The 17,277-nt window shown below is 39.8% G+C and overlaps 1 pseudogene; it reads right to left on the bottom strand.

The window, feature by feature from the left end:
- The window catches only part of LOC132357075 (glutathione peroxidase 1-like), a 110,556-nt pseudogene that overhangs the window by 18,423 nt on the left and 74,856 nt on the right, over window positions 1-17,277 (bottom strand).

Genomic DNA, 17,277 nt, shown 5'->3' with positions numbered 1-17,277 from the left:
CCCCTGAGACTGTCTTCCAGGGAGGGAACCTCCAGGTGACAACTATTAGAAACTGTTTGATAGCCATTAGTTTAGTGTTTATATCACATTTAGTGACACAGTTCATTTTTTTTTTTACATTTATATTTTCATTTTCATTAGGAGTAGGGGAGAGAGATAAATTATGCTGACAGAGGGCCCTGATCACTCCTTCCTACAGGAGCCTGGAATATGTTCCCCATTTCCTAGAGAATAGAGATGATGAGAGTTACATAGAAATCCATGGGAAAGATATTCACAGTTGAAATAAGAGGCAGTAAAACAAAGAGCTTAAAATCATGGGTTTTGAAATCAGAATTGATCCAGCCTCTTCATAACTGTGTGACCTTGGGAAAGATAACTTAGGAACTCAAGTTTTCTCTAGAGTTAAGTTAAGCATTCCAAGTCAAACGGGGGTGTCAGCCAGATATCAAAGAAGGGGAAAGAGAGGAGTGCAAGGATGAGGGGGTAGTGTGTATAAAGACAGTTTATCCTGTCCATCTGGTAACACTTCTAAATGGTGCGAGAAGGACCCCACTCCTGTTTATCATGATGCATCCACTTCTACTTCACAGTTGACCCAAAATCCTTCTCTGGTAAACATGCTGCTGTAATTTCACCTCAGCTGTTTGTTTAGAGGTTTTGAGCGCTAAATTTTGATTTCGAGGTTAAATTATCCTTTAAAAATAGTTTCAAGATGCCTTAACTTGTGCCGTAACTAAAAGGGAATGGCTGTTTTAGTGTTGTAAGCGTCTCTAATTAAACACTTGGATCTTCTTTCAAAAGATTTTCTTCCGCCAATAATATATCTCCAAAGATCTATATTTTAATCATATTCATTTTCTATACTTTCAGAATCATTGTTATTCACCACTGATAGAAGGGAATCAAATGTCTTTGTTGGTTTGATATATAATCTCATTTTCTGAAAGCTGGTTCATAGATCCTAAGGACCAGCAAATGATCAGTACATGATCAGTAATGGTAGTAAGTGGGGCTGCATGAGGAAGGGAATCTAAGGTGAGGCTTCTGGGAATGGAGTCACGTAGTGGGCTTGGACCAATGGGTGAACATTGCTGGGCAGGAAGTTGTCAGAGATATACCAGACAGCCCCTGGCAGGCAGAATTCAGGCTTGATTTCGATGGCATGGGCCAGGCTCCTGTATGTGATAGGAGCCTCTAGGAAGCTGGCATATTCCACTAAGCCTGTGTTAGTGCCTTTAGTAAAAGTGTCACTTGTTACTCCCGGGCAGGTGGGTGGGATGGGGTAGTCTGAGAACTACTGAGTCCATCTACCTTCCAATCGCATCAACTGAGTAAATTAAAGAAACTACATGAGTAACAAAATATTTCATTTCTTCATAATTACCCATATTTTAGCAATATCGTTATAGGATATACAATTATAAAAGCATGGAAACATTTTTTAATTTTAATTTTTAATTGTAATATAGAAACAGTTTTTGATATGTAAGATGTTTTAATTATTAGGTAACTAGGCAGCATCCCTGGTGTTGCCGGCACAACTCTTTCTCTATCATTAAATATATAAGCACTTGCTCAAATTTACCGTTAGTTTTCTACATAGAGTTGCCCCTGAGAGAAAAAGTCCCATCATAATCAATGTCCATAGTTTGAGGTATGTGTCAGGTGATCATTGACTTCGGTTCACACTTGAAATGATTATTCGCCTTCTCTGTCCCCAGCTTAGGAACCCTGGACTATGACTGCCTGCTTCTATGAGCTGCCACACTAAGACCTCTCCAAGAGAAGGCCATGAATGCCACATGACCTATATTTTGAGTCAGAGCCACCCAGATATAGTTTTGAATTTGACAACAATTTCCAATCATACTCACAGGACACATTTAGAGGGGGAAAAAAAGAAAATTAATTTTATTCATACAAATATTATTAGGTTAAAAAATTTGTTTATAGCTTTTGTCCTCCCTCGTCATGAACTGTTGGGACACAACAATTGTACTTATTGAAACAGCAAACTTAGACTCTCAAGACTATTTAATTTTTCATTGTAAAAGCAGTAACAACATTAAAGGAAATTTTAAAGAAGAAAAATCATCTCCAATCCCAACACTCCATCAAAAAAATTATTTTCATTCTAACCCCATTCCTAGCTTTAGTTTACAGAATTGCAATCATAGAACACATAAATTTTTCACTTCACTCTCAATTGCAAATATTTTCAATGCTGGTATGTAATTTTTATTTTTTATTTCATTTTTTGGTACAAAATTTACAGTTTTTTCTGGCTGCACAGTTCATCAAATACTGTAACTTTCTTAGTCAATCCTCCAGTAATTTGAACACTTGACTTGTTTCCAGTTCTGTGTTATTTCAAAAAAAGCTACAACAAATTAACATGTAGGTATAGTTTCTCCTTAAAATAAATGCCCAGAACTGAGATTTGTTAGATGCAGGTGATTTGGTTTTTACTCAAACCATTTATTAGCAGCTTCGATGAGCCCCTGGTGGAAATCTCTGCCAGTTCTCCTCTCCTCAGTCTCGGACGTGACTTCTCTGAGCTCTTAAGTTCCTCTTGGCTCTCCTGCTCCCGTTCCACTCCCAGACCCAACCCAGGCAAATGAAGGATGCTAACTAGCATTTTAACAGTTGGCTAAGCAAATCCCAGGCAACTTCACACTTCATTACTTTACCTCCACTCTCCTTTCTTCCTAAAGAAGTGTCATTTCTTATAACGAATGAGGTGTGTATAAGCCTCAGTTGTTTGGGTGCACTTTTAAAAATTCACAACTATGTCAACCTAGCAAGTTATCTGAACTACAGATGTGACTGACACACCCATGGGACTAATTCTACTCCACACATATTGAATAGGGTTTGATGAGGAGGAAAGAAGATAAAATATGGGAAAGTACTTTCTAAATAGCGAAGCAACATGCAGAAAATATAAATACTATTAAGCACGCCTAAATTTACCTTTACGTGTGTGGCATAATGGGAAATATAAATATATATTTGGTCTTTGTCTCCATTTCCTGGCACAGAGCTCCTAAAACACTAGCTTTCCTGAGGATAGATTCGATAGGAGTGTATTCTGTTATTCATAACAAGCTACTTTAGACTATATCTAAGTTTATGCTAATGAATTGACTCTCTAGAGGACCCTAGATATCTTCAGGATAGAGGATGGTTGGTGGAAAGACCAAGCCATGCTTAGAGGGCTGGAACTTTCATCCCTTACTCTTACCTACCAGGAGGGGAAAGGGGGTAGAGATTGAGTTCAGTCACCAACGGCCAATGATTTAGTCAATCAGACCTACATAATGAAACTTTCAAAAAACTCTAAAAGACAGGTTCAGAGAATTTCTGGGTTGGTGAACACACTGAGGTGCTGGGAGGGTGGTATACCCGGAGAGGACACGGAATCTCTGTATCTCTTCCCACATACCTTACTCTATATATCTCTTCCATTTGGCTGTTCCTGAATTTTATTCTTAATGATAACCCAGGAATAGTTAAGTAAAGAGCTTTCCTGAGTCCTGTGAGTCATTCTGACAATTTATCAAATCTGAGGGAAGGTTGTGGGAACTCTCAAATTTGTAGTTTGCCAATCAGAAATGTGGGTAGCCTGGACAACCCATTTTCATCTGGTGTCTGCAGTAGGGGCAGTCTTGTGGGACTAAACCCTTTAACTAATGCGATCTGACACTAACTCCAGGTAGGGAGTGTCATAGTTGAATTGAATTCTTGGACACCCAATTGGTGTCTGGATAATTGCAGAACTGACATTGGCAAAGACACCACATATTTGGTGTTGAGGGAAAAAACTTCTCAACATGACTCACTTGGTAATCCTGTTAAAATGCAGATTCTGATTCAGAGCAAAGCCTTTCCTACTCACAGGGATGGTCCACGGATCTACAGCATTGGCATCACTTGGGAGCATATTAGAAATGCAGAATCTCAGACTCCATCCCAGACCTACTCAACCAGAATCTGCATTTTAACAAGATCCCAGGGCTTCCCTGGTGGCACAGTGGTTAAGAATCCACCTGCCAATGCAGGGGACACGGGTTCGAGCCCTGGTCTGGGAAGATCCCACATGCCGAGGAGCAACTAAGCCCATGTGCCACAACGACTGAGCCTGCGCTCTACAGCCTGTGAGCCACAACTACTGAGCCCACGTGCCACAACTACTGAAGCCCACGCGCCTAGAGCCCGTGCTCCACAACAAGAGAAGCCCCCGTTCACCACAACTAGAGAAAGCCCACGCACAGTAATGAAGACCCAACTCAGCGAAAATTAATTAACAAAACAAAACCAAGATCCCACAGTGAGTCATATGCACAGTAAAGTTTGAGAAGAACTGGTCTGAGTCTCAGTTTTATTGTTCCTAAACGCTTTGTAACCGGCACACAGTACACACTCAGTGAGTGGAAGCTACTATAGACTTTGCTCTGGGTTCAGAGTTTAGATTTAAAAAAGCATTCCTTATAACTGAACAAAAAGTAACTGCTGGTAGGTTTGAGGTTTGTAAGCAGGTGCAGGGATGGGCTGTACACTAGATGCTTTGAGCAGGCCCTACAGATTTAACACAGCACTGAAGAAGTAGCTTCTTGGCTGGCCAGGAGAGGGGCTATCCAGCAGAGCTATTAAGCAGAATACAAAGAATGTCCTTCTTAAGAACAGCCTCAGGACCCCGTGAGGTGAAATCAGGTTGCAGCTATCATACCCGAGACATCAGCTCATACCACGAGTCCCTTGGAAGGCAGAGCTGGATAGAGGCAGGCTCAAGACTCTCACCCATTCCCTCAAACCAGGCCCTGTACCAAGACCAGAGGAAGGCACACTCTCACTATCCAACCCCTTTCAGCTGCAGTTCAGGACTTCCAGAAACATCTGTCTCATAATGATCTCTATTTTCATTACAATAATCTTTGGGGGGAAATGCTTTTCCAGAGCTAAATTTAGAAAATAAATGGTGCAGTCAACTATAATCTAAAGCTTTAGAACCATAGTCTTAGCCTAACCTACTATATACACAACTGGGCCATGTGATCCCCCATTAGCAGGCTCAGCCCCACTCAAAATTAAGGGCCCATCCTATTTTGAAGCAAGAGGGATTTAAGCCTCAGCTCAAAAATAGGAAACATCAACTATCCTCTGTCTTCTCCATGCCTTGACTTTGAACCCACTGTGATGATAGAGTCAGACAAGCATGGTTTCAATGCTGGGTTTGCCTGTTCTTAACCATATGTCCCGTGGAAAGTTACTTCACCCTTTTGTAACTTAGTTTATCTCACCTAATAAAGCAAAGACAACAGTAACTATCTCACAAAATCATTGTAAGAGTTTTGTTTTTTAATAAATGTATTTATTTTATTTTATTTTTGGCTGCGTTGTGTCTTCGTTGCTGCATGCTGGCTTTTCTCTGGTTGCAGCGAGCGGGGGCTACTCTTCGCTGTGGTGCGCAGGCTTCTCACTGTGGTGGCTTCTCCCATTGGGAGCACGGGCTCTAGGTGCGCGGGCTTCAGTAGTGGTGGCACACAGGCTCAGTAGTTGTGGCTCGCGGGCTCTAAAGCGCAGGCTCAGTCATTGTGGCGCACGGGCCTAGTTGCTCCGCAGCATGTGGAATCCTCCCTGTTCAGGGTTCGAACCCGTGTCTCCTGCATTGGCAGGCAGATTCCCAACCACTGCGCCACCAGGGAAGCCCAAGATCATTGTAAGATTTTATAAGAAAACATAATTATAGTAGTTAACACTTAGGGAGTAAAATGAGCCAGGTTCTGTGCATAGCACTTTATGTGGATTCATTCATTCATCTGATGCTTATTTATTGACTAACTACCATGTTATTGGGCACTGTTTGCTGAGGTCTGGAATAATAACAGTTAATTCTATTGAACATTTCCTATGTGCCAGGCACATTTCAAAGCAAGTTATTTCTTTTTTTTAAATTCCATCTTTATTGAGGTATAATTGGTATACAAAAAAAAACTGCACTTCACTAATGTATACAATTTGGTGAATTTGTACATATGTGTACACCCATATTATCATCACCACAGTACAGGTAGTAAACATATCCATCACCTGCAAAATTTTTCCTGTGTCCATCTGTTCGATAAACATGTTATTTTTCAACAGTTCAAATTTCTAAACAGGTTAAATCTTCACAATAGTCCTCTGACTTTCTTCAATCCTCACAATAATCCAATGAAGAGATAATATATTATTTTCCCCATTCCTCCAAAATGGGGAAACTGAGGCATAAAGGATAAGTAACTTGCCCAAAGTCACACAGCTAGGAAATGGAGAACTCCAAAGATCATACTCCAAACTATTGGGGTATGCTATGTGATGTACGAGGTTAAACTGTATGAAATCACCAATATTCCACCATTATTGATCCTTGCAAACAGTAATTCTATGTTTTTACCAATACCTTTTTAAGGGGATTTTGTAGAGTCTGAAATATAAGCAACCTTCAATAAAAAGTCTTTTGTGTTCTCTTTTATTTTTTGTTTTGTTTTACTTTACTTTGTTCATTAGAACAGTCCTGCTATATTCCCAAGACTCAATCTCAACTTTGTGCCTCGGATCTACTCTCAAGCCTCTGTCTTGCTCCATGTCCCTGAATTGAGTCCTGCGGATGGGTTTATACCCTGTTCTAGCCCATCAGACCTCTTGACTCTGCCCTCAGGAACTGGTATCCCTAGGACCTTGCATTAATACTAATACCATAGTAATATGAATATGAAGAAATAATATGTAGTGAGTGCTTGCTCTGTAGCAGGCCCTGTTCTAAGACTCTTACATGCATTTGTGCATTTAATCCTAATAACAATCTTATCAAGTAAATGCTATTAGTTTTCCCTTTTCATAGATAAGAAAAAAAAAATAAGGTAAGGAGAAGTTAGATGATTTGGCCACATTTGCTCCCTTCAGATAGATCTCCCTGTCCAGCTGCATTTCCAGACATCGCTTCTCCCAGATTTTTATCCTCCATCACTCTGATCATCTGCCTACCTAGACCCCTATGTTTCCAGGAACCACCTTCTTTCTCCCAGACCCCCTTTCCACTTTTGTCTTTTTCTTTCTGTATCCCATTCTGCTGGCCACCCTGGGTGTCCTTGAGAACCATCCCTGGCTCCTGCCTCACCCCACTTGTCCAGTCTAGGGCACAGTCCAGACCCCTTATCAAACCAAACCCTGAGCAGTCACCAAAACCTACCCAGTCTTGTCCCGAGTAATTCTTCAGGACTTAGGATCCTTGTAACTTTCACAGATTAAAGCTAAAATGTAAAATATTCCAAACGCTTTGGAGAATAAAGGAGATAGATCAACTTTTAAAAGAAGACTCAACAGAGCCCAGATGTACTCTAAACAATTAAGGATACGATATATTCCTGGAGGAAACTAAAGCATTTTTAATTATTTCATCCATCTTTCCATTGACAGATGTCTATGCCATACCAGGCTCAAAACAAAGTGCTGGAGACACTAAGATAATAATAAAACACAATGACCATCCTTTTGGAATTCCCAATCTAGTGTGGACAGACAGATCTTTGAACAAAGCGTTCCTACCTAGTGTGTTAAGTGCCTTAATAGAAGGGGACACAAGGAGCCTGGAGGGCCAAGAGAGAAAGTAAACAATTTTGTGGGACAACAAGGGAGATACCTCCAGGGGCCAGGCCTTGAAGACGAGAAGGGGCTACCTACCTACCTCCCAGGCAGGAAAGAGAGAAGACCATGTAGGCATTAGAGAAGGATAGTCCAGGCAGAAGAAACAGCATGAGCAAGGATGGAGAAGTGTGGAGGAACTAGAGTGATCCAAGTAATACAGGAAGGCTAGAACCTAGAGCCAAAGAAGGTAGAGCTAAGAAGCCAGCAGGAGCCAGATCATGGCGGGCTTTGTGCCACTGGCCGAGAGGCTTAAGGATGATTGAGAGAGAGTCTTTTCAAACAGGGCAGTTAAATTGCCAGATTTGGGATTGGGAATGACCATGTCAGCAGCATGGAAGGTAAATGAGAGGGAGAGACTTTGAAAGTCATTGGAATAGCTCAGTCAGGAGGTGAGGACAAGACAAAAGCCTGGACTGTGGCTCTGGCTGTGAGATGGAGGGGAGGGGACAGAGAGGAGAACTCTAGAGGATAGAATACACCAGTATTAGTACCCACTGGGTGGAGCATGAGTGAACGGAGGAATCCGTGAAACCTCTCCTTTTTTGTCTATGAATACCTCTCTATTTAAAGGGGGATAATTTGGTAAATTAACTATAATCACTGGAATAAAAAATCAATCATTAGCCACTAAGCAGCGGTTATCTATTGCTGCAAACCAATTACCCCAACACTTATTGCCTTAAAACAACAAATATCGGGTTGGCCAAAATGTTCGTTTGGGTTTTTCCATAACATCTTATGGAATAATATTTATTATCTCACAGGTCAGGTATTCAGGAGCAGCTTAGCTGAGTGGTTCTAACTTAGAAACTTGCAGTCAAGATGTCATCCACGCTGCAGTCATCTGCAGCTTGACTGAAGCTGGAGGGTCCAAGTCCAAGATGGCTCACTCATATGGCTATTGGCTAGACGTGTAAGTTCCTTTCTGGTTGTTGGCAGGAGGCCTTGGTTCCTTGCCATATGAAAACTCCAGAGCAAGTTTTCCTAGCCTTAAAAGTGACATATTATCATTTCCAGAATATTCTATTGGTTTACCCAGGTCAGCCCTATTCAGTGTAGGAGGGGACTACATGTGGCATGAATACCAGGAGGTGAAACTAATATGGGCCATTGTGGAGACTTGCCAGCATACCCCCTGATTTCAGAGAAGTAAGTTATCATTAACCCATTTTACAGGTGGAACAGCAGAGGTTAAGTGTGAAGATAATGTAGTGTGGTGGAAAGAGCACCTGTTCAGGAGTCAGATGGCTGAACCTCAACTCTAGTGTTATATGTGTGACCCTGAGGAAGTCACTTTACTTCTCAGGCCTCAAATTCAACTAAAATATCAGGCTAGCATGTTTACTTCCCAGGAGAAGAATATTGGGGCCTGATATTTGGGAGCCTTGAATGCCAGTAGAAGAGGTTGAGTTGAGTAGTGGGCAGTTGGTGACGCTTAAAGGTTTTTAAATTTAGAAATGCAGAGCAAAATCATATATTTTGAGGACTTCTCTGGAAGCAGTATGGAGAATTAAGTAGAGGGACTGAGACAAGACGTAAGCAAACCAGTGATACAAAAGACTCAGGAATGAGGTACAGGAACCCATTCTCAGCTGGTTCTGTTAGGAATGAAAGCATATAATCAGAAGGGCTCGGGAACCCACCCATCACATCAATACCCTATTTCTATCTGTGCAGCATTTACAAGGAAAGATCTACTTAGGGTCCACAAGATTGTTAATCTCTATCCTCCTTTTGCTTTTTTTTCTGAAATGACAACCTGTGTCCTTACTCTTTGCCTTAGGACCCAGGATCCACTGAAGGCTACAAAACCAACAGAAAGACAGGAGCTATAAACAAGGTTGTCTCCATTAGATGGTCTGTATTTCACTGCATTTCATTTCATTTCACTGGTCAGACTCAGTGAAGGCTTTTACTCTAGTCATTAAAATATTCAAAAGAATACAATGCTGAATAGCAAAATAGGATATGTTCATCACTCTGGCAGAGAGAGAGGAAGAAAGGAAAAATAAAAGGCTGGAGTCTGGTATCCACTGAAAATATATCTGTTCTTTTTTTCCCTTTCTGAATTCAGAAAGATTTTCTGTATTTGCTATGTACAAAGTGCCAAAAAAGAGCTGATAGGGTACATGTTTTAAAGACATAATGAAGACAAATATGAGTTCAGAACTAAAGCCTTCACTGAGAGCATGGCTAATATTATCAGTTTAAGCATTCTTTTATTTGTAGTGTACATAGGGTGGGGGGATATAAGCTGCTTTAATAGCTTCTCTTTGAATAACAGGAATGTCTTCTACTAAATGTAACTCTGAAAGATTAGAGAAGACCCATAAAAAATAATTTTAACAGCCATGATCCCCTGTCCTCCCACTTAAATAAACCCTGTCTATTCTATTAATTATTGTATTATACCATAAGCTACAGAGCTAGGAAACTCACACTCTTTCCAGACTCACTCATGCATAGAACGTTTGTGATTGACAGACCAGTGAGGCTGAAATGTGTAAATGGAGATGAAACATTCCAAGATTAAACATCTCCCAGGTAGGGGATTGGCACCTTTCCAGCATCTTAAGCTTGGCCAAGCTCTGCAGGGATGAGTATTCAGGGAAAGATGCTTGGTCTCAACCAGAGACTGGAATAACCTCTCCCCTTCCTGAACTACTAATTATGCCCCCAAAACTTCCTCTTTCGTGATCTATACTCATTTACTCAACAAATTGTGACAGAGGCTGGAAAACCCACTCTTACACAGGTCCTGAGGAGATATACTGTTAGTTAAGAAGGGGTTCAAGATCAGAGGAACTTAGCATCTGGGCCAGTGTTTCTAAACCCTGAATACACATTAAAATTACCTAAGCCTTTAAAAAATTCCCAATGGGCCTCTCTACTAACTAATTAAATTATAATCACTGGGGCGAAGCCCAAAGAGGAGCCAAAGTTGACAATAACTAGGAAAGAGACAGACAAAATACACTGTTATTGAGGAAAGTATAAGATCTATTAGACCCTAAAGCAAGGATCCCATCACAACTTTGAGGGAGTCACAGGTTGGCTGGAAGGCACCTGAAATCTTGTATTATACTTGAAGAGAAAAGGAGATAACAGAGTAAGGCAGGGTAAGGAATGATGGTTGAGGGAGCAGTGTGTCCAAAATGAGAGATAGTATGACATTCTCCAGAACTACAAGCTGTGTAGTATAGCTGGAACAAAGCGTTCTATGGGAGAGAGCTAAGTGGTAAGGCATGAGACTAAAGAAATAGACAGGAATCAATTTGTATTCATCCTTGATCTTTGACCTTGTCAGGTATATCCAAATAAGGAGTTTGCACTTTATACTGAAGGTCATGGGGATTAATGAAGGATTCTGGTCAGGGAATAAATATCCCAACCAGATTTCTATTTTAGAATCACTTGTGCTAGCAAAGGAGGAGAAGTGATAAATGGAGGGCAAGTGTCTGAGAAGGGGTGAGGAATAGAGGAATAAGGACAATTAAGACACTGGTGATATAGAGAAGAAGACAGATGATGTGGGACTGAACCATGGCAGGGAGGACAGAGAAAGAACAGATTTGAGAGACAATAATGGCAGAATAAATGAAACTTAATGATTGATTAGATGTGAAAGTAAAACAAAGAGAAGGCTGACTCCCAGCTTCCTGGCCTGGGTGGCCAGATGCCTGGAAGAGCAGCAAGAGTAGAGGGGGCATTACTTTAATCTTCTGGCATCCTGTCCTGCTGTGGCTCCTGCCATCCTTTCTCTTTGACCATTTCACGACCTAGTCATGCCTTCCACCGGCATTTGAGGGAAGGACATGGAGACTTTTTTCTGTTGATGATACAACAATGGAAACCTATGAATAGATGATTTTAAAAGGCTTTTGGTCCTTTGAAAGAGTTTATTATAGCCCAGTCCTCACCAGGGTCTCACTATCATCAGCTAGGTCAGGTACCTTCTCTCTCCCAATTCTTATTCCAGACTAGGTGAGAAGACACTCCAGAGATCTCTGAGAGCCTATCAACCCAGGCCAAGAAAGCTGAGGGACAGACAACTAGTTTCTCCTATCCATAATCAGGATGGAAGAACTGCAAGAGAATGAGTGGTTACTTCCTCTTTAACCTTGCTCCAATCAGGAGCGTTAGATTTGGGGAGCTCGGATGATGCAGAGAATGAAAAGAAAAACTTAAAATTATAATTGGTTCTAAAGATTAAAAGATTGCCTACTACTTTATGACCTGTAATTTCACTCCTAGGTATATCCCTAAAAGAAAAGCATATATTTCGTCACCAAAAGGCATGTACTAGAGTGTTCATAAGCAGTATTATTAATAAAGCCAAAAGCAGAAAATTACCCAGATGTCCATCAGTAACATAACGGATAAATAAATTATAGTAGCCTCCTTATCCACGGTTTTATTTTCACAGTTTCACTTACCAGTGGTCAACCCCTGTCTGAAAATATTAAATGGGAAATTCAGGAAATAAGCAATTAATAAGTTTTAAATTGCACACTGTTCTGAGTTGCATCATGAAATCTCACACCATCCCATTCCATCTTGCCTGAGTTCCCCAACCATTGACGTCTACTCCTGACATCTAACCATTGACATCATCACGGCTCCATGATCCAGGATCGCCCAAAGCAGATGATCCTCCTTCTGACATATTGTCAGAAGATAAATAGTAGCCTAACACTATGTCACAATGCCTATGTCATTCACTTCACTTCATCTCATCACATAGGCATTTTATCATCACACATCATCACAAGAAGAAGGATGAGTACAGTATAATAAGATATTTTGAGAGAGTGAGACCACATTCACATAACATTTATTACAGAATATTGTTATAATTGTTCTTTTTTTAATTTTTATTTTAAAAAATTTTTTATTTTATATTGGACTATAGTTGATTTACAATGTTGTGTTAGTTTCAGGTGTACAGCAAAGTGATTCAGTTATACGTATACATATATCTATTCTTTTTCAAATTCTTTTCCCATTTAGTTTATTACAGAATACTGAGCAGAGTTCCCTGTGCTATACAGTAGGTCCTTGTTGGTTATCTATTTTGAATATAATCGTGTGTACATGTCAACCCCCAAATCCCAATTTATCTCTCCCCCCAACCTTTCCCCTTTGGTAACCATAAGTTTGTTTTCTAAGTCTGTGAGTCTGTTTCTGTTTTGTAAATAAGTTCATTTGAATCATTTTTTTTTAGATTCTGCATATAAGTGATATCATATGATATTTGTCTTTGTCTGAGTTACTTCACTTAGTATGATAATCTCTAGGCCCATCCATGTTGCTACAAATGGCATTATTTCATTTTTTTAATGGATAAGTAATATTCCAGTGTATATATGTACCACATCTTCTTTATCCATTCATCTGTCAATGGACAGTTAGGTTGATTCCATGTCCTGGCTATTATAAACAGCACTGCAATGAACATTGGAGTGCATGTATCCTTTCAAACTATGGTTTTCTCCGGATATATGCCCAGGAGTGGTATTGCTGGACCATATGGTAGCTCTATTATTAGTTTTTAAAGGAACCTCCATACTGTTATCCATAGTGGCTGTACCAATTTACATTCCCACCAACAGTGTAGGAGGGTTCCCTTTTCTTTACACCCTCTGCAGCATTGATTGTTTGTAGACTTTTTGATGATGGCCATTCTGCCTGGTGTGAGGTGATATCTCATTGTAGTTTTGATTTGCATTTCTCTAATAACTAGCAATGTTGAGCATCTTTTCATGTGCCTATTGGCCATCTATATGTCTTCTTTGGAGAAATGTCTATCTAGGTCTTCTGCTCATTTTTTGATTGGGTTGTTTGTTTTTTTGATATTGAGCTGCATGAGCTGTTTGTAAATTTTGGAGATTAACTCCTTGTCGGTCGCATCATTTGCAAATATTTTCTCCCATTCTGTGGGTTTTCTTTTCGTTTTGTTTATGGTTTCCTTTGCTGTGCAAAAGCTTTTGAGTTTAATTAGGTCCCATTTGTTTTATTTTTTTTATTTCCATTACTCTAGGAGACAGATTGAAAAAAGATATTGCTGCACTTTATGTCAAAGAGTGTTCTGCCTATGTTTTCCTCTAAGAGTTTTATAGTAATTGGTCTTACATTTAGGTCTTTAATCCATTTTAAGTTTATTTTTGTGTATGGTGTTAGAGAATGTTCTAATTTATAAACATATCTAAGGAGGCAAAAGACCTGTACTCTGAAAATTATAAGATGCTGATGAAAGAAATTGAAGATCACACAGACAGATTGGAAGATGATACACCATGTTCTTGGATTGGAAGAATCAATATTTTCAAAATGACTATACTACCTGAGGCAATCTACAGATTCAGTGCAATCCCTATCAAATTACCAAAGGCATATTTCACAGAACTAGAACAAAAAAAATTAAATTTGTGCAGAGACACAAAAGACCCCAAACAGCCAAAGCAATCTTGAAAAAGAAAAATGTAACTGGAGGAATCAGGCTCCCTGACTTCAGACTATACTACAAAGCTACAGTAATCAAAACAGTATTGTACTGGCACAAAACCAGAAATATAGATTAATGGAACAGGACAGAAAGCCCAGAAACAAACCCACACACCTATGGTCAATTAATCTACAGCAAAGGAGGCAAGACTATATACAATGGAAAAAAGACGGTCTCTTTAATTGTTCTTTTTATTATTGTTGTTAATCTCTTTTTGTGCCTAATCTATAAATTAAACTTTGTCATAGGTATGTATGTATAGGAGAAAAACATAGTATATGTAGGATTCGGTACTATCCACAGTCTCAGGGATCCACCAGGGTTCTTAGAATGTACCCCCCTCGCAGATAAGGGGGGAACTACTGTAATGATCTGCAATTACACAAAACAATATGGATAAATCTCAAGAGCATAATGTGAAGCAAAAGGTGTCAGGAAACAAAAGAGTATATACTACATGATTCCATTTATAAAAAGTATAGAAATAAGACAATATAATCTTTGTTGTTAGAAGTAAGGATCATGACTGGGGGACTGGGGTCGGGGTGGTAAACAGTGACTGGAAGGCCAACCCAGGATAGCTTCTAGAGTGTTAGTCATGTTCTCTTTCTTGACCTGGGTGCTGATTACATGAGTGTGTTTAGTTTGTGAAAAGTCATTGGGCTATACATGAATAACATGTATATATTATTATGCAAGAAAAAGTTTTTAAAAATCTATAGCTGGGTTTTTCTTACCCTTATTTTGATAAATGAAATTAAGAATCCTATAAGTGTGGAAAAATAGGGGGAAAGGATAATGAGTTCAATCTTTGGTACTCTGAGTTTCAGAGTATACTGTGAAACACTAAAGCAATGGTATACTGTAGACATTAGTTGAATGAGCTGGTTTCTCAGAAGAATGATTTGTACCAGAGCTTCATGGAAACGAAAAGGGAACTTGTTCTTCCTCTCTTTTTGAAAACACACTTTGCAGAACCAGCACAGAAAGTTAATTAATTATCCCTTTAAAATCAACATTTGCTTCTGAGCAAATCTCCTTTTTCTTCTGTTCCTCACGTGTATTTCTGCAGCAGTGTTTTCCTGATGACAACTGCTCCTAGTTGGCAAGGGGCTGGCTATTTTTAACTATTATGTACATACTCTCATAGCATACACAGATATTCTAAATTCTTCATGCATTGAGACAGAGACTAACTAGCTGTTCACCATACCCATTTCCTCTTCACCCTGGGCACACAGTGAGATTACCATTCCCAGGCTTCCTTATAGTTAGACATGGACATGAGCTTTGGTTCTAGACAGTACAGAGTGAGTTGAAGTGATGCGTGCCACTTCCAGATCTGACCCATCAAAATCTCTCACATGTAATCCTCTATGCTCTTCTCCCTTCTGCCAGCCTGAAGCAGACAAGTATGGCAACCTTGGAAGTCATCTGATGAAGATGGAAGAATCACAAATGGAGGGGTCCTAGGTCCTTGAATGTCTTCTAGCAGAGAGCCACTCACTGAACAGAAATACCTATTTTAAACTTTATGAGATGAAGAAATAAACTTCAGATGCCACCTTCTCTAATTAGCCTTTCCAGATATTCCCACATGAAGAGAACTCTACATATACCTTCTGTCTCAGGTTCTGACAGCACTTTATTTGTACCTGTGTTACTCTGTGCCTTCTATTTTGATCAAGTGTACTCCTTTCTACTAGACTAGAAGTTCTGAGTGACAAGAATTAACCTCTTAGTTTCCAATTGAGAAGTTAAAGTGTTTCTAAGAATTTTTACTCAGGCACTCAATACTTGTAGAATTAATGAAATAAATAAATGCATGTTGGATGAATTGATTCATACATGGACAGATGGATATGAGTGGCAAGGTAAGGAGGAGATGCCTGAGATTTGAAGCCTGGCAAAAATGGAGAAAGCTGGTTAGTATTAATGAAAATAAGAAAGTCAGAAAAGGGGAAACCAATCTTTGGGTGTTCATTCATACATTCATTCTCCCCATTCATCCTTCCACTCATCTCATCCTCCCTCAATGAAAACAAACTGAGCAACTCTGGTAATATAATAAGATAGCATTGCTCTATGCACTTTTCATGGAGTAACTCATTAAGTCTTCATAACAACCCTATTATGTGGACACTATTATTTCACCCATTTTACAGATGAGAGAAACTTAAGTAAGTAGCTTGTCAAAGCCACATAGGTAGCAGTGAAGCAGAAACTCAGACCCAGACAATCCCAGTCTAGAGTCCAAGTGCTCAATCACTATGCTATAGCAACATGCCAGCCATGAGTTTCCTCATGGAGCTACAGAGAAGAGTAAGGAAACAACCTTCTTTAAAACTTCATCATGTAATAAACTAGTAATCTCACTATGATGCCTAGGGTGACATACACTGTACTGGAGATGCAAAACGTGCTGTGAGGGGGGTGGAGCAGGAAAGAAAGCTTGAGATATTTCATCCAGAAGGTGACATTTAAGCTGGGCCTGGAAGATGAGCAGCATAGGTCTGTACAAGGTGAATGGGGATACTGGAGAGAGTCAAGCAGACAGATTACTAGGAGCCAAGGCACACAGAGAAAGTGTTCCCATGTGGCAAGAGTATCTGGATGCTTGCAGTTGGGAGGGAGTGAAAAGAAACAAAACTTTAAAGGAAGTTTGCACCCAGAGCATAAAGAGCCTTGATTTCCAAGTTAAAGGACTGCTCTTTGGCTGGTAGGCAATTAAAAGTCACTGAAGAGTTTTAAGTGAGGAAATAGCAAAATGAAATGTGTGCTGAAGAAAATTCTCCTGTGCTGTATGGAGTAAAAATCATGGCGTGGAGAGATATGAGATGCAGAGTGAATAGATGAATTGAATGGTGCTCGCCGAAAATTCATGTCCACCTGGAACCTCAGAATGTGACGTGATTTGGAAATAATGTCTTGGCTGATGTATTTAAGGTAAGAATTGATATGAGATCATATTGGATTAAGGTGGGCCCTAAGTCTAATGAAAGGCTTCTTATAAGAGACAGAAAAGGACACAGAGAAGAAGGGAACATGAAGATGGAGGCAGAGACTGGAGTGATACATCTATA

This window comes from Balaenoptera ricei, chromosome X (assembly GCF_028023285.1).
Source record: "Balaenoptera ricei isolate mBalRic1 chromosome X, mBalRic1.hap2, whole genome shotgun sequence".
NCBI classification, from domain to species: Eukaryota; Metazoa; Chordata; class Mammalia; order Artiodactyla; family Balaenopteridae; genus Balaenoptera; species Balaenoptera ricei.
This window is presented reverse-complemented; position numbering and strand designations above follow the sequence as displayed.